The sequence below is a fragment of the Pteronotus mesoamericanus genome, unplaced genomic scaffold (genome assembly GCF_021234165.1).
Source record: "Pteronotus mesoamericanus isolate MK-2021 breed Mesoamerican mustached bat unplaced genomic scaffold, CSHL_Meso_final scaffold_85, whole genome shotgun sequence".
In the NCBI taxonomy this organism is placed as follows: domain Eukaryota; kingdom Metazoa; phylum Chordata; class Mammalia; order Chiroptera; family Mormoopidae; genus Pteronotus; species Pteronotus mesoamericanus.
This window is the reverse complement of record NW_026555329.1, coordinates 14874506-14893838: the sequence shown is the minus strand read 5'-3', so window position 1 is coordinate 14893838 and position 19333 is coordinate 14874506.

Below are 19333 nucleotides of genomic sequence, written 5' to 3'. Positions count from 1 at the left end.
GAAAGTTTCATTCTGAGTATCTTTAAAAAATTGTTCCTTAGATATCTTCCTGTATAATTTGCCCCCACCTATTTCTCCTGATATATGCACATACCTTTGTGGAAAACAAATTGCTTCTTAATTTTTATCTACTCTTACATATAATTTTCTCCTGAAAATTAATATATTTTCATTTTACTATTTTATGTCTAGAGAGATTTTATACAGAATTTATCAACATAACCCACATATATTGCTCTTATTCCAATTTTCATCCATGCCTAAGTCAGTGGTCACAGGTTAACCTTAAAGAGGAATAGCTTTCAAGATTTCTTTCCAGCTTCATTCTGTCGGGCCCGATTTAAAGTTTAAATGCCATGTGTCTGCATCCTTACCCTCTGTCACTTGTCAGAGATGAATTGTGTTCTATCTGTACACTTAATCAATTAAAGATGCTTATAAAATTTCATATTTCTGAAATTCATTCACTAGGGAGAGATACTACAAACTTGGAAAGAAAATGAAAGCTTTTTCTCTGGCTTCTTTGGCAGTAAAACCAAAGCTTTTGGTCCAGAGATCCAGAAACAGTTGAATGAATCTCTGGTCTTCTCTCCCTGTTGCTAATCTCTGCAAAATTGTGCACTGTAGGATGAAGTATGTCCATGTTAATCCTCCAGATTATTATAGCTGGAGTCAGTCTGTGTTTCAGGACTAAAGCATTTGAAGTCAACCTTTAAAAAGTATTATTTTTCTGAGGATTCATTTATTTAAAATATTTTGTCATTAGTTCGTCCAACAGATAATAGATCCTGAGAGTTCTTGAATCCAACTTTTTCCATATGCTTTTGAGATAAATTCTTAACAAAGATTTTACAGGTTGCAAAATGGGTTGGTCAGAAGTTTGAGGGTTAAATCAGAGAGTATTAAATTGATCAATATGGCCCAATAGACTAATCAATTTCTTTCTTCCTCTTTCTCTATCTCTCTCTATCAGTGCACAGGATTGGTAAATGAAAATTAAAAGCCTTTTTGGCATGTTTCATATTTGTAGCTTGTAAACCTCAATTATTTCTCTTCAAAACTTTTTAAAGAGAATTGGAAATTTTTCCCCAATTATAATTCAAACCCCTTCTTAGAAAATTATTTAAACCTTTTTCATCAATAATAGTAATTTGGAATTCTAGAGTCTCCTCTCACTTTAAAAAAAATGCTGATTTACTTAAAAAAAATAGAAAGAAAGAAATCACCAATCCCCTACAGTCCAGCATTAAACCCAAAGTCATTTAATATCTGAAACATGCCATCAGCCACTTCATCCTGAGAAGGAGGGTGACATGCTGTTAATTCATAGCTGTCACTCACACTCATGGCTATTAGACAATGGAGGAAAGGAGGGGAACCACTAGTCTATAATTCTAATATTTACATCCCCTGTAATTTTCAGCAAAGGCTTTGCTTCTTTGGCATCTAAAGTAGACTGAACTACAACTACCGCCACCAGTTCATGGCATTTTCCTAGAGTGAAGGCAGACAGCCCAGTTAGCAATTTCAAGACCAAAAAAGAGAGGCTATTTTGTTTTCCATCTCAAATTCCCTGTAATGCTTAAATAACAGAAATTTGTTTATCTCATCTGCCTTCTTTAATGATCATGAACAATGACAGATCCCAGAGAGAATGTACAACACTTTCTGCTTTCTGAAACTCTGTATTATTCTCTGTCAGGAAAAATTTACAAGTTGGTTTTTGTGTTTGTAAAGTCCAATTCCCAGAATAGTAAGTTTTAAATAGTAATTACCATAAAATACTCACATTTAGGTGGTGTTTTAAGGAAAAAAACCTGATATTTTGGAATTGATTTTTTCCTACCTTATTTCTGCAAATGCACAAATGTGATACAGTTGTTCCTCACTCTATTCTTTATTTCAGGGAATGCATAACTATAGCATGTTAAGCATGTTATTTTATTTAAGACATGGAAGAAAACAAAGCATTGACTGAGTTATCATATATCATTTATGAGACCAAACAACTCTCTGGGAACTAATCCTCCCCTCACCTGGACCCTTAAAAACATACCACTCAGGGACTGGAGAAACGAACATTGATTCAGGTAATCGGGGTTCTAAATTTTAGCTCTAACCAGGGACCCATGGCAGGTTACACAGCTTTCCTGAGCCTAAATGCCCTCATTTCTTACATGAGACCATTAGACCCAATAATTTCTAAGTGTATATACTCATAACCTTTGACACATTTGAAGCCAATAAGAAAGGCAGAGGAGGTGACAGGTCTCCAGTTTTCACTTTGAAGTTCTTCTGGTCTTCAGTTCTATTCTGAATAGTTCAGAACCATTGGAAGTATTACTTGGGTTCATGAAGCCTTTGGGCCCCCATTTGTCAAACACAAGGTTGATTTTCCTCTTGTCCGTATTGGCACGGAAATCCATGCAGCAGGGTACAACAGTGTGCCGAGAACCTAGGGAGTCTTCTAGTAATGGTGACTGTTGTTACTATTTCAGAAAATCAGTAATACCTCCTAAGAACATTTGTTTTGCTTTCTTCAGCAATTTCCTTCTAGAAGAGATCTTCCCATATTTTTGTGTAATAGCTTGAAGTATGACTAGTTACTTTACAGCTAGTTGTACCTATGTGAAAAATGTACAGCAAACTCCAAAACATTCATTATTGATGAAACAAGTCACACACATTAATCATAAGAATAAAAGGAAAAGAGCGGTATAGTTAGTTCTGTTATCATGTAGCATGTTGGTCCTAAAACGGTGCTCTGCAAAATTGTGCACTAAAAAACAAACATACACACACACACAAACAAACAAACAAACAAAATTCACTGGGTTTATGGGGAAATGAGGTTAGGAGGACAACACTCAAAAAACTTCTTCAACAGTTTTTGAACTATTTTTTGTCAACAAAAAATAGTGTATTTTTTGTCAACACACAAAAGACAAGCAGCAACCTAATAAAAACAGTGGCACAATTACATGATTGAGAGATACATGAACACTAGAATAGCTATGATGCCACTTGACCTTGAAAAAGACATGAGGTTGCCCTTGGAAAGGTCGTTACTTGAGAGTTAGGGTGGACTCGTGGAAGGAGTGTTGTCTGTTGTAACACCAGCTGTGGTGGGTGTGGCTCATAGCATGTGTGATGAACTGAGGTGGCTGGTATATTGTTGAGGTCTGTGCATTCTGTGTATTCCTAAGGGGCTCCATTCAGCTGAGCGCAGCTTTCTTGCCATTTCTTGCTGACAAAATCAGGATAAGCAAATATGAAATTTGCAGTATGTTTGAATTGGTCCCTGATATATCAATCACTTTGGAACAGATTTGTATTTTCAAAACAAGTGTTACAGCAGAAATGCCTGTATATAAATTCCAAGCAGTGTTTATCCTCCAATCTATTTATTATATAAGGTACACTCACATGTGCACACCTACCTGTATGCATACATAACACTAAAGATAAGAAAATGAGTACAATTCAGTGAATTACGATTTTTTTGTAAACATCCATAGTAAAATGATTCACAGTGGAGTATTTTTATATAGTGCTAGATTTTCCCGCCATACCAAAGAAAAATTTGTTTTAAAAAATTCCAAATATCAGAAAAAGATAGGCCTTACAAAATTGTAATAAGCACTCCTGCTTTGAACCCTTTTCCAAGCCTCATATGTGTCTCAATTTCCAGCTTCAGTGAAAACAGGAGAGAGGGCGGTGGGGAAGGAGAGATACAGAGGAGAAGAGAATAGGGTAATGGAAATTCAGTTTAAAATGCAGACAAATCCGCCGTTCTGCTTGATAGCCTGTAACATTTCCATGTAGTGCACTTTGCATGGCAGAATAGCTACTAGTAATAGAATTTTCTCACAGTGGAGGTTAATTACTTTTCAGCTACAGCCAAATAAATTTCCTGTCAAGTCCATGGACAGGAATATGCCAGTGTCCCCATTTTTACCTGCAGTTTTAATTCAACCTTAATACCTGACACTTGCTTGCATTTAGTGAGCTGTTCCTCTGAATAGTAGGTGCCCTAAAGGAATATTGAGGGATTGTCAATTATGTAGTATCAAAATGTGTGTTAAAAAAAAGTGGTTCACCGCTCCCAAGTGCACTGTATAGAAGATTAACTGAGCTGCCTCTCACTTGGGGAAACAGGGCTGACCCTCTTGGTGATGTGGAAAAGTTAAAGCTTAACAACAGAAAACTTAACCAAGACACCTTCCTGGTGCACAGTGGAGCAAACTCCAGCTTTCAGTTGCATTTCACACTGAGTGTAGAGAGGCTTTAAGAGTCATTCATTGCAGTCTGTTCTCCTTTTTAATACAGCCAAACCCACTGCACGATGACTTGAACTTTATAGCACATCAGCAGCTTTCCTTAATTATTCTATTTGGAAGCTCAGTTCTTTCTCCCCAAATGCCATTTCCTGTCTATGACCATAATCCTGTCCTATCATTGTGACAAGCACGACCACCACAGCTTAATTAATCGATGCCAACTTTTGCAATCTTGAAAGGCAGGTGGAATAGATAAATGAGCCTACATCACATCCAACTGCATACACAGCTGCCCAGGGTGGGGAGCGGGCAGAATAAAGAAGCAGAGTTTTACTCCATTAAAAAGTTTAGAATTCATAGCTGAAATAGTTGTGATTGTCAATTAGAAAATCATTGATACGGGGAAGATATTTTCACACGTGTTCTTTCTACAATAACTTTTCATTTCCCAAATCCTCCACCCTGCTTTCTCATCCCATCAAAACCTTTACATGTAGATATCTATAATTCCATTCAAATCCCTTCCTGATTCAGCTAAATTCTATGTGGTTTCCCTTTCCTTTGAAACACTATTAAATTCTGTTTTATTCTTTCCTGTGACACTTAGTATACTGTCTCATATAATAACTTTAAATCAATTTTTAACCCTTCTCTTTTCCAACTAGATTGCAAGTATCTTATGATTTAATATTTTATTTTGTTTTTAATTTACTTCATTCTTGGCCTAACGAATCCTCACTGAATTTTTGTTGAATTCCCTTTCTTGAAGTTTAATCCTCTTCTGATGCAGAGGAAATTGAAAGAAGGGATCATCAATGCATTAAAACATTTAAACTTCTCTATCGTTGACACTTTGTAATGAATTCATTTGTCATCCAGAATTCCTGTAGAAAATATTTGAGCATGGATTTCTGAGTGTAAAAATGTTATTCGCTTATGTTTTGTTTAAAGTTTGAAACAAATAATCAAAACTCACCTTTTCCCTTTTTGAGGATTAATCAAACTAAAAATAAGATACCTGAGAAAAAATGATAGAAATCACAGTATCACTTCACTAAGATAAATGTGATGGGGAAATGTGGCAGAAAACACATGGTTGAATCAAGTTCCCTAACACTTCACCCCTAACAGCTCTATGTATTTACAAGAACAAAAGATACCACCCAAGTGAATTACGTAATGGGAGAGTAGACAAGACCGGGCCTGCTCTAGGCAGGCAGTCCTAGAGGCTGAGCCAGGCACTTCCAAGTTTCCCAAACTCACCAAGCACAACAGTTACTCGTTTCTGGTGACATGCAGAAAAAGGACGGCGAGAGGGAACTAGGAAGCTTCTGAGAGAAGTTGAAGCATACTCCAAAGGATTTTCTTTAAAAAAGAGTGAAGAAAAATGTAGGACAAAAGGAGTGAAGAGTTGGCATTGCTTCCTAATACAGAATTATGCTCTTTTCCCCACCCTCACTAAATCTAGAAAAAAAGTACTGACAGCAGTTGTCTCCTGTACAATCTCTGTAGCTTAATTTTTTAAAACATCAATACCTCCTGAATTACCATCAATGGGGATTTACAAAAGCTACTCTATGAGGTTTTTAAAAAATCTACAAAAGGAAAGAAGATGTTGATTATGCATTGTGATTATTGGGAAACCACCATTTCAGGGTATGTTCCGACAGACTTAATGTTATTTACAAGAGTAGCAGAAAAGGTCAGAGAAGGAAGTCTGCTCAGTTGCAGGACTTTAAGGATCAGTCTGTCTAATTTAGGCGCACAGGACAGAGACTTAGAAACTCTATGAGGGGTACCCAATTACACAGGAAAATGTTAAGCAAAGGCAAACTGGTAACATTTATCTTCTTGCTTATTTCGTGAAAGGGCAAAGAAGTATACTTTTACTAGACAGCTTCGCTGTTTCCTGTGGGAAATAAAACTGGAAGTTTCTAGGGGTAGAACACTAGCTCAAGCTAAATTTATCCTATAGCTCCCCATGGTTACCACCTGAACATATGTGAAGGACAGGCACCTGCCACTGAAGTATGACACACTCACTTCAGCTTTCTTTCCGTGTGGCTAAGTTGTGTTAATGTACCCTAATATTGATTCTCTTCCCTCTTCACTTTCCCTGTTTACCCAGTTTTTATTCTTTGAATTATTTTTACTCTATAGTAAATACAGTGCATTTTAAAATAAGGAGTAGCATTATATTTTCCTCTCTTTCTTTTATTCTTCTTCCCACGGAATAAAAGTGGCTAAGAGTTTATTTTGTACACTGATACATTTTTAAAAATAGGAACATATAAATATGTGAGAGTAGTAATAATATTTTGAGTTACTTTCATTTTAATTTTTTACAGTAATGGCATTTGCTATTAAAATAGTAGATGTCATTTGTGAATATATCATGGACAGCTCTCTAAGTCAGTGCAAGTTTATTTTGTCTTCGTTTTTTTTCCCCTTCATAGATTTTCATAGCATGGATTAAGTATCATGTATATAGTATGCCTCTAGTAAGTGGCTGAACAGTGAAAAAATTTCCACTTTTTCTTTTTTTAAAATATATATAACAAGGAATTTGGACTACATGATCTATATAGTTCTTTTTAAAATTTTTTTTATTTATTTTTAGACAGAGGGAAAAGGAAGGAGGGATAGAGGGAGAGAAACATCAATGTATAGTTGCCTCTTGTGCACCCCCCACTGGGGCCCTGGCCCACAACCCAGGCCTGTGCCCTGACTGGGAATCGAACTGGAAACCCATGGGTATGCAGGCCGGTGTTCAATCCACTGAGCCACACCAGCCAGGCTATTCTGTTCTTTTCAGTTCTAAATTTCTGTGATTCTCTGAATATATTTCTATTGTATTTTGTCAGATGTTTTACCAAGTGTAGAGAGAAGCCTTGTACTGTCAGTCAGTTTTTTAAAAATGTAGATAAGCAAGGAAAAAGAGAGAACATGACTATTAAATGTGGTATTGGTGACAATAATAAAATAATTATCTGTAAAATGTTTTATAATAAAATGATTTATTTTTATGTTCTGGTTATTAGAACATACAAATAATAAAAAATAATAAATTAGTCCAAAATGTATGTTAAATAAGAACAAAAATTTTATGTTATTCAGACGCATGTGTGTTTTTACTTTTTAAGGAAAATCATTATTTTAAAAATTTAAGAGAAACTTTCAGTGTATCCCTAATTCTCTGCTCTAAAGGTTACTGTGAATGTTACCAAAAGAAAGGTGGTGTACAATATTAATACATTTAAATAACTTCTAAGCTCAATTCCTCACCACATATAGACTAAAGTTTAACATGTTTACATGAGCCTACACATGGCGCAGATTCTGTCTTTGGACAGAAGGCCTCTAGGATAGAACCAAAGCAGTTGTTGCTAAAGAAGAATGTAGTGGTTTATGCAGTGTTACCCTGCTCATAATTTATCCAGAGTCTGTAATTTACTGAGGGTCTGTTGTTTGCCTCATTCATCACAGAGAGACACTAAGGAGAGGAAAGCTGTACACACAAAAATTAAAAATCTATTTGTTGCCCTTGGCATGCTTTCATTTCTTGCTCAACTCAGTTCATTGTGTTTAACTCTTATTGGTTTATTGCGGGCTCTACAAAAGAAAAATGACCCTACTTTGCTGATCTATAGACACCACCTCCTAGGGAACCTCCAGTATCCCTGAAATTCTGCATCCTTACTGATAATACTAAAAAGTCAGATTGTTGTGGGCTAAAAAAAATCCACAATTCTTCCACTATACATCCTATTTTGCATTCATATTTAAAGTAATCTTGCTGTCTTAGACATTATCTGAAATAAAGATAGCAACCAAATTTTTCTCTCTTCTTTCCAGTAATTTGCTACAAAAGAAGCAGTATGCTGTAATATTTAACAGCTTACAAGTTATTTAATCTGAATGAATTTATATAAGTTACTTAGACTTCTCAGGCTTCCATTTCTTTATTTATAAAAGGGGATAATAATATTACCATTACTTCCTGGAGGAATCAAAAGGAGTAGGGGAGCTGTTGGTTAAAAAGCACTTAGGAGTGTCCCTAACACACCTTACAAAAGTGATAGCAGTTATTGCAGATCCGGAGACATTTATTAGGTTATTCCATCTGTTAAAACTGAATACTTGTATCCTCCCAAAATACATATGTTAAAGCCTTAACCCTCACCTCAGGGTGACTATATTTGGAGATAAGAACACCAAAGAAATAATTAAGATTTAAAAAGATCTGAAGGGTGGAGCTCTGATCCCATAGGATTGGTGTCCTTATAAAAAGAGGCACTGGAGAGCTTGCTTATTCTCTCGTCCTTGACCAAGAAAAGGCCATGTGGGCTCACAGTGAGAAGACGGCTACCTGCGACCCAAGGGCAGAGCTCTCATGAAACATCAGCCCTGCTGCCACCTGGATCTTGGAATTCTAGTCTCCGGACCTGTGAAAAAATAAATTTCTCTGATTTAAGCCATCCAGGCTATGGCATTTTGTATGGTAGTCAGGGCAAATTAATATACCATCTCTTTCCTAAAAGGATTTGAAAAATTAGCTCAAGTGCATGCTGTAAAATAGCTAAAACAATCATGAAAAAGGAGAATGAAGTGGAAGGAATTGGTCTGCCTTTTATTAGATAGACATTGATATTGGTGGAGAGGCAGACACAGATTAATGAAATAAAATAAAATATCCAGAAATAAACCCACATAAATACACCAACTGATTTTTAACAGTTACTAAAAAGCAACTCAATAGAGGAAATATAAGCCCTTTCAACAAATGGTGCCGAAGCAATTGAATACCCACAGCCATAAAAGTAAACTTTGTGCTAATCTTCACATCTTAAAAAAAAATTCAAAAATCTCATAGACATAAATGTAAAAGTATAGAAGTTTTACTTTTTACTATACTTTTAATGAATCACAAATTGATTCATTAGACTACATCAAAATTAAACTCTTTTGCTCTGTGAAATGAAAAGGACTCATTCCTTCTGTTCAGAGAATGAAATGGTAAGCTACAGATTGGGAGAAAATATCTGATAAAGCACTAGTATATACAACTCTAAAACTCAACAATGAAAATAACCTAAACAGTCCAATTAGAAAAGGGAGAAAAAGATACGAACAGAAATTTTGCAGAACTCTATACAAGTGGCAAAGAAGCACATGAATGGATGTTTGATATAATTCACTTTTAGGGAAATGTAAATTTAAACTTCAATGAGACATCTTTGCAAACCTATCAGAATGACTAAAATGTAAAGACAGTGACACCACCAAATGCTGGAGAAAATGGATCACTCATACATTGCTAGTGGGAATAAAATATGATACAACGATCCTAGAATATAGTTTGGTAAATTCTTAGAAAACTAAATGTGTAATTACCATAGGACCCAGTAATCCTATTCTTGGCTATTTATCTCAGACAAATAAAAATTTATGTTCACACAACAACCTGTACACGAATATTCACCGAAGCTTTATTTGTAATAACCTAAAACTGGGAACAACCCAAATGTCCTTCAATGGTAAATTTTTTAACCAATTGGGTCATTTATGTTATGGAATACTATCCAGCAATAAAAAGGAATGAACATTGGTTTTTGAAACAATTGAATCTTCAAATAATTATGCAGAGAGAGCCAATCTTAAAAGGTTACATATCTTTTATCATTTATCAACCCTTTATCAAACATTTCTGAAATAACAAAATGATACAGATGAGTGGTTGCCAGGGTTTTGAGAGTAACTAGAAAGAGGTAGATGTAGGTATAAAGGGGCCACGCAAGAGACCTTGTGATGGTGGAACTGTTCTTTGTCTGGACAGTGGTGGTGATGAGAACCTGCAAACCAGCGACACGGGGTAACATGAAGGCATTGTAATGAGGAGGACTCCATGAGGGTATACAAGATCTCTCTATTATTTCTTAACCGAATGTGAATCTATAATTATGTCACACAAGAATTTAATTGGGAAAGTAAATGAGATCAAGATAAAAAGTACAAGAAAGGTAGTATTAATCAACTTCTTAACTTTGTAATTTTACTGTCAGCAGGAGGTCCAGGCATGCAGAATACCTGATTCAGGATTGTGTGCAAGGTGGTGTCTAGAAGGCCTATAGTTCACATATTTAGTTGTTCTCTTAATTTGTTCTCCTAATTATGTTAGAGCTTTCTGGTCTTTGAAAACTCTAATTTGTAATTGGACTTGATAGAATAATTAAGACTACAGGAATTACCATGCAGAGCCTTAGTCCCAAGTGATCCAGTTAAAGAAAAGTTGAACTTTTGACACGGATATAAAGCAAGCCCAGAAGGCTGCTGTTCAGCATAGTTTGATTCTTGGATTCAATTTCGAAACACTTTTAAGTCATTTTATGCCACTTGACTCAAATCATTCATCTCAGTGAAAATTTGTTAGTTAAATGTCAGCTCCTTGGTGATAGTCTACAGACTTCACAGAGGGAACCAAGGCTGTCTAACAATTTTTAAAAAGATACTTCTAGCTCCGGCAGCGTGCCTGAGCTACAGAGGAAACCTGTTACTGCAGAAGATCCTGGATGCAGGAGAGCTTTACTATTTAGCAAATAAAAGCATACCAAAAAGAAATAAATAACACATTTAACACAAAATGAACTGTAGCGTAATTCCTGCTGAGAAAAAAATCCTCCTGGTTTGTTAAATATTTTAACATTCTTTTATCCCCATTCTACTAATATGGTAATTTATGGGTAGCTTTTGCTGTAATTTGTAAAAGACATAATGCGAATTTGTTGTTTGGAGTAGCTCTCCCCATGTGCTTCGGGCTGTCTTCTTTGAAGACACTGTCTTCTCTCTGATTTCAAAGACCGCTTCTGTGATAAGAGTGTCAGGAGACTCCAACAACATCTAAGCAGCATTAATTACAAGTAAGTCTAAAGAAATGAAATGTTTGTTTTCAGACTTAAGTTACTTTCAGTTATCAAACAAAGACAACAGTAGATTGTCATCACAGATTAGTGTATTTAAGAGGATGTTGGTATTTTTTTTTTAAAGAACCAATAACGTACATGCTCTTTTATTTATTTATTTATTTAAATTTTATTTTAATTTATTTCTTCAAATACATTCGTCTCTGCCTACCCCCCACCACTTTCCCTTGCCACTTCCCTCCTTCCCGCCCTCAGCTCTTCCCCTTTGGTTTTGTCCATGAGTCCTTGCTATGTGTTCCTTGACTTTCCCCTTTCCTTCCTTTTCCCCGCCCCCCCTCCCTCCTTCCCTCTTGTCTCTGTTGATTTCTTTTCCTTTCAGTGTTGCTGGTCTTATTTTCCTTGCATCTTTGTATTGTTGGTTAGGTTCCACTTATAGGTGAGATCATAGGGACAAGCCCCCATCAAATCTCCTTTCTTTAAAAAAAATATTACAAGGGAATTATATTTACTCTTGTCATGAGATCACGTGTAATTGCCCAGATGACATCATTTTCAATCAAAATAATTTGCTAGACACCAATGTAACGTGATATTTTTATCACATTATCACTTAACAGCAGGAAAATTATCATGAGTTGTTATTTTAATTTTACTACCCCTCAGTATTAATTATTATCATAAGTATATGTTGTCTTCATAAGCAAATTCTAAAAAAAAAAATGGGGTGAATCCTTTGATGATATAGGCAACTGAAAATACAAGTATATAAGAGCTTATTTTGGTGGGAGTAGAAATAAAAGAGGGGGCATTAACTTTTACATTTCTGGGAAAATAATGAAACAGATTTAAAAAATTAAGTGCAGCTTAGACAATATCTTTCAAAACTAATAGTAACTCCTTTGTCATTCTCTGCATGCTCAGATTCCTTCCATATAATGTACAGTTATTAACAAGAACTCTATCTTCTAATCTTGGCTACTTTAAAAACGTTAGCAGGAGCCATTTATCATCATATTCCTTATTAAAGCTTGGAAGAAACAACGCACAGCAGTGTATCTTGGAAGCTGGATCTGTGAAGAAAATCATTCTGTTATTTTCTCACTGATTATGGCTAATGTTAAAAATAATTACTATTACAAGATTTGCTTGTACTTTAATTGACACTTTTCACAGATCCAGGGGTTAAATATTCCATTCCTATTCTCTAGAATTCTTTTTTATTTCAAGAATATGTTTACTGATTTTAAGAGAGAGAGAGAGGGAGAGAGAGGGACAGGAAGACAGAAAGAGACATCGATGTGAGAGGGAATCATCAATTGGTTGCCTCACATATGCGCCCTGATGGAGGATCGGATCCGCAGCCTAGGTATGCTCCTGGACTAGAAATCAAACCCGCAAACTATTTGGCGTGTGGGTACCGCTCCAACCAACTAAGCCACCCAAACTGGGCTATCCTCTAGAATTCTTCATAGTTACCGTATCTCTCCGTCCCCCACTTTATTTGGATGCCTTACAACTACCCAGGATGGTGTTTTTAGTTTCCCTTCTGAGCTGTTCCAACAAAATCTGTTGCTTAATGAAGATGAAAGGAACAGCCACTGGGCAACAGTATGTATAAAATAAAAACGAAAACAAAACCCTAAGTTTGGTGTGTTTATGTTGACAACACAGTGAAAAATCAGATGTGTTCCTTCAGTTATTATTTATTGTTCTTCTCTGTTTTTATTCTACTTACTAAGTATCCCTTAGCAATGTTTGTCTTCTCCATATTTTGCCCTTAAGGGATACTTTTTAGTAAATAATTGATCATTGCTCTCATTCATAAAAAGCTTATATTGGTTTTCAGTTCTAAACATTTGGTAGAATAGAAATCAAACATCCTGCTTTCATTGCTCTGAATCTCTCCTGAGCTTCCTAATGGCATCAAAACATGAATATAGATATGTCTTTTCTTCTTTCCAATGTCCATGTCAGCATGTTATAAACCACCGATCAACATTTCACTTTTTTTTTTTGCTTAGTAATGCATCTTGGAGGTGGTTCTTTAATAAAACCATAAAATCATCTGCATTCATTTACAGCCCCATATGTATGTATGCATTATAATTTAAGTGATCCTTATCAATGAACATTATGATTATTCACTTTTTATTTTGCTATTCCATGCCATGCTTTATTGAAGAACCCTATGTTTATTTTTTATTGCATTTGTCTGCAAATGGAGAATAAATTTCTGGATATGAAAGTTATGCTATGTAATATTTGAGCAATAAAATAAAATTGCAGTCCAGGGCAAGGTTTCTCAGCAACACTATTGACTGACCTTCTAGGGCCAGATAACTCTTTGTTGTGAAAGACTGTCATCTGCATTGTAAGATGCTGGGCATTTTCCCTGGTTTCTGTCCACTAGATACCAGTACTATCTCCCTCACTCCATTGGTGATCATCAAAAATGTCTCCAGATATTGCCAGCTGTTCCCCTGGGAAGACGAAATTGCACCAGTTCAAAACCACTGCTCTTTATAGTTGTATAACCTATAGGATCACCAGCTGAAAGAGACTATTCAATTTCCTTAATAATAGATACCAAACTTGAAATTTTTGCCAATTTGACAGAGAGGGAAATGGGATGTCAGTATTATTTTAATTTGCATTTCTTTTATTATGAGAGGATGAATATCTTGTAATTTTTTAATTACTTGTTTATATTTTTTGCACTTTATATTTGACAGTCTACTTTCACTTTATAATTATTTATCTTTTCTTATAAATTTCTAGATGTATATATATTAGAGTACTGCTTTGCAATGTAAATTGAAAGTTTTTAGAATTTTTTCATTTGTTTTCTGATTTTTGTTATGATACTTTGATGATGGATATTTTTAACTGCTGTATGTAGTTGAATTTATCAGTCTTTTATGACTTCTGACTTTTGAGTCAAAAAGTCTCCCCATTCCATGATTTTCATGGAAGAAATAGATGTTCACTTATATATGTGCTTAGCACATTTATGGCTTCATTTTTGTCTTTTATTGTGCTTCATATTTATCCAATATACAGTATGTCAGTCTTGTTTCTGCATATTTCTTTGTGGTAATTTTTAAATTACAGCATTTTTTTAATGGATTGTTTCCTTTTCACTGGAAAAAACACATGATTAATCAAGAGACCACTGATTGAGAAGCCACTGACAGGTATAGTCTATATTATACTAATTCATATAGTTTTTTATAGGAATTTTTAGATTCTATTTAATACTCTATGAAAAGAGTCTGTTTAGTAGAATCAGGATTCTAACTTTAAATTTATAAAAATTTTTCATGGTTATTTTTTAATAGTTAAATTGTATTTTTACATAGTTGTATGGTTTTGTGGGGGGTTTTGTTTCTTTTACTCTTTGCAACAGGTCAACGTTCAAAAGTCTCAAATGGAGATTTAGGAAAAACTTTATTATTATAATATTAGACACATATGAGATGGCATATAAGAGCTCTCTTTGTTTTGTGGCTTTTAATATGAGAAGTATAAAGCATATCCTGTGAAGATGGCCTGTGTCTTTAAAAGAATCTTTTTATAATAACAATCGGTGCATATGGACAAAAATTTCCTCCTGAGCCAGGTTTATTTTTAGGTAAAACCCACAGAATCTAATCAGGTTTCCTGTTATAATGTAAAGTGGAAATATAAAGATGCCTGATTATTTTGTTAGGACCAACCATTTCATTCTATCATCTGTCTTTTTCTATCACCTCAAGTGTGATATCCTGGAAGGGGCTCCTGACACATAATAGAAAGTTGTAGAGAAAACATTAATATGTTCCTTAGTTCAAGTCGTTTGTGTTGTCATAGAAGTCAATGAAAAGGTCGGTAGACTTTTCATTTGCTTCTGTGATAACACACTCTGTGAGGAAGGATTTTTGCCAGCTGTTTTAGTTTTAAATTACAGTGCCATGATTGGTTTCACTTCCAGGTCACCCATAGCAACCACTATATGCAAGTGCCAGATGAGCAAAGGAGGCATGTGAAATGCTCAGGAATTGGAGTTCAAATGTTCTAATTTATTGTCAAGAGGGTTTTGTTAGTTTGGATCTGGTGGGATAGGAGAAATTCATATCACTTGTTCATTAGCTTCTTTTATGGGGGGAGGGCAGTCTTTAAAAAAATTCCTTTTAAAACTATTAATTCTTTATGCATTACCTTCCCAGCAGCAGTGACACATTGTTCAAACAGTTCTGAAGGGTGCTCTGCTGGCCTCCCAACAGACTTCCCGATGGGGGAGAGAAAGCAGAGGAAAACCCAGGCTCTCCACCTGCTCCCACCTCCGCTATTTACCACCTCATATTAGAAGTGACAGGTTTTAATTAATGCTGGAATTGCTATTTTTACCTGACTCATTTTTTTTGGCTTACTTGTCATTTGCTTAGTTATTATTTTTCTCCATCTAGCATGTTTCTTTGCCGTTTTCCTCAGAAGCCTAAAAGCCCTAATGAATGCAGAAACTTTCTTCCAACAGTTCCTCACCCCCCAGATACATGGCTCTAAGACCTGGTAATGTCTTGGAGGCAGGACTTTGACCTCAGTAGCACATTTCTAATGTCTAAGGTGTCTTATTTTCTTCCTCTTCAGTGATACTATAAAATACATTTTTGATAATGATTCAAGTCAGATATTGGAAAATTTATTTATGAGGTAACAAAATATGAGGCTTTGTGAACCATGTGTTTCAGTTACTCAATGCTGCCATTGTAATGTGAAAGCAGCCATAGGCAATATATAAACAAATTGAACACTCATACTCTGAAAAAACTTCATTTATGCACAGTAAAACTTTAATTTGATATAATTTGCATGAGTCATAAACTATTCTTTTTTTTGATATATTCCAATCATTAAAATAATGTAAAAACTGTTCTTAGCTTGAAGGCATACAGAAAGCCAGGAGGAAGGCCAGATTTAGCCCATATAAGCCATAGTTCACCAACACTTACTCTAAGCAGTGATTTTCAAATTGGAATGTGCATTAGAATCACCCAGAAACTAGTTATGACAGACTGCTGGGACCTACCTCCTAAATTTTTGGTTGAGGAATTCTGACTTGGACCCAAGATTATCCATCTCTAAGAAATTTCCAGGGGATGCTAATTTTTCCAGTCTGGGGACAACATTTTGACTGTTGATACAGAATGACTGATCTGTATCAAGGGTTGGAAATCTTTTTCTGTAACAAGCTAGATAAATATTTTCAGCTTTGCAAATAAATACCTTTGCAACTACAGTTGTTCCTCACACAATATTGTTGATAAATTATTTGACTTAAGGGAAACAGCATATAATGAAACCAATTTTGCCATAGGCTAATTGATATAAACAAGATTCCTATGACAGCTCATCAATGTTATACCAAAATGACATTGAAGGAAAACAATCTTATTTGAGGACCTGTTCTTAGTAGATACTAAACTCTGCCACTGTGGTACAAAAGCAGCAATAGGCAATATGTAAATGAATGGAGGTCCTGTGTTTTAATAAAATTTTATTTATAAAAACTAATAGTGACTGGATTTGTTTTATGGATGGGGTTTGCTTACCCATGATCTCAAAGACTTCTTTTTATTCAAGAGGAAGACAAGAAACCTATTTTGATGAATAAAATTTAAAAGTCTTGTAAAACTTTCTGACATATGGTGATAAAAATAATTTCAAAAAGCATATTTTATAATAGTTCAACAATATTCAATTAGGTATATATGTATCAGTTGTCACTGCTAACAGTGAAAAGTAATCAACTATAGAAAATAATTTGAGCTAATAAATAAAATATACATGCAAAAAAAAAAACACAAAACCTTCCTATTGTTCTTCCTTTATTGCTCTCTTAGCTGCTAAGAAGTAGGTTTAATTGTTTTCATTAATGGACGTTTTTAGATATTTATCAAATTAGCCAGAAAGCTGGAATTACAAAACACCACCCTCTAAATTATAATTTTCCCTCAAATTTTCTGATTCTATTTGTATTATGTAGTCAAAATTGTCTTCATTTTATCTTCCAAACATTTTACTGAGTTTTGCATCATATTTTTTAGATGCATCATATTATCAAATATCTCAGAGAATACCAAGAGGCATGTGTCTGTATGTATGGTTGTGCTTGTGCATGTACACGTGTGCTCACACATGTAAAACCCTTCTCTTCCCTAAACTGTTTCAATTTTCTGTGTGTCGTTTTCCCTGTATGGTAGGCAAGGCTAATTTTTTTCCTTCATACATTCATCAAATATCTGGTGATCAGGCTCTCTATTCATTGTTTAAAATGAGAATAGAGGAATGTTGATAGAGACCTAGAGGTTTGCAGATGACTATGTTTACATTGAATGAGGAAGTGGGTAGACAGGAATGCTGGGAGTCCTCTGTATAGCAGAATTTGAGGTCTTTACTCAGAAGTGCAACACTAACTACCCTAAATTTCCCAAGTTCCCTCCAGCCCCACTCTGCTCCAATTCTTTAGAAGAGTATCTTTTGGGATTTTTGTCAGGTATAAATGCCTGGTTGTGTATACAGTTGTCATTCATAGAATTTAATGTAACACTCTTGCATCTAGACTCTCTTTCCAGCCTGAACTAGCTGTCTTTGAATATGAATACTTTGGAACTGATACATGGCATCATATTACTTCCATAAATATGCAACATTATCAGAATTGGTTTCCAGGGAACTCAGTCACAATGAAAATAATATATATTGGAAAATAAATCAATTGTCCTAAAACTGCAAATCATTGACTGAAGAGAGTACATTTGTATCAAAGAAACAACCCCTTAAAATTAGCTTATGAGTAAACACTGCAGTCTCTACTAAATGAACTTTACAACTGAGTGACTAAGTTAGCACAATTGTATATCGCTAGTATTTTTTTGCAGGGGCAAATTGACTTGAGAAACCCAGGCTCCTTTCACAAATCCAGTCTAGACCATCAGGCTTTTTTTTATTCTCCTCTCACATGGGAGCCACAAATCGTCCCTCAAGACCCCTTAAACCCATGCTTCTAATTTTCTCATCACATTACAGGGACAATAGAACTATGTTTAGTAGAAGAAACTTTACCTAACTGCATTGTTTCAAACAGTTCTTGAGTTTCCTTAAAATCTGTTGGTAAGTTTTCCATCCAAACTCCAAGAAGATTACAAGTGCTGCAAAATGCTTTTGGTTTGATGGGGTGTGACTGCACATGTCAAAGTCGATTGCCATCAAATCTAATTGATTACTTTATTGAGAAGTTGGACATGTTGAAGTTCAGCTTAATTGAGATTGCTCATTACAAGCCATCTTCCCTGAATGGAAATATAAAGTGAATGCCACTTTAAGTACAGGAGGAAAACGTTTCAGCAGCAATGTAAAAATAGCATCTGATGAGCAGATAAGAATCTTATGAAAGGCACACTATTATCAGCAAACACAACTGCTCCTACTGTAGCAACTCTATAGCACAGGCTCCGCAAAGGAAGCCAAAGCAATCATAAGCATTTTTATAGCACGGCAGTTCATGCTTTTATAGTATTCATTGTGTCAGCACTTTAATTATAAATTCTTTTTTATAAGCTTACAGCAAAGCTGAAAACCCCCCAAAATTATTTTAGAGAACTTCTATTTAAAGTGAAATAAGAAAAATATTTTTAAAATGCTGATCAGAGATGACCGTGTATTAGATAGCAAACATATCAGTTAGTCTGTGAAACTAAGGCCCTTGTAAAAGTAGATGGCTATAAAACCAAAATTAAGTAATTTAGAGATGTTTAGAAATATACAGGCAACATGAAAGTGAAAATTATTAGAAAATATAAAATATGTTACTTTAAAAATTTAAACAATAAATTAAAACCACCATTATAGACTCCATTGTACCTTACACTTTTATTTCATAGTATTTACAAAAATTATAATTAGTTAAACACTATTTCTGTACTTTTAATAACATAGCTTCCACAAGACTACAAGTAGAGGGAAACAAGAATCATATCACTATCGGTTTTATTTCCAGTCATGTACATTGAATTTTGCTCTTGGTACATGCCGAAGTTGAATGAAGAACAAATTTATATTGACAAAAGCACTTGTATAGTTTAACAAATAACTTAT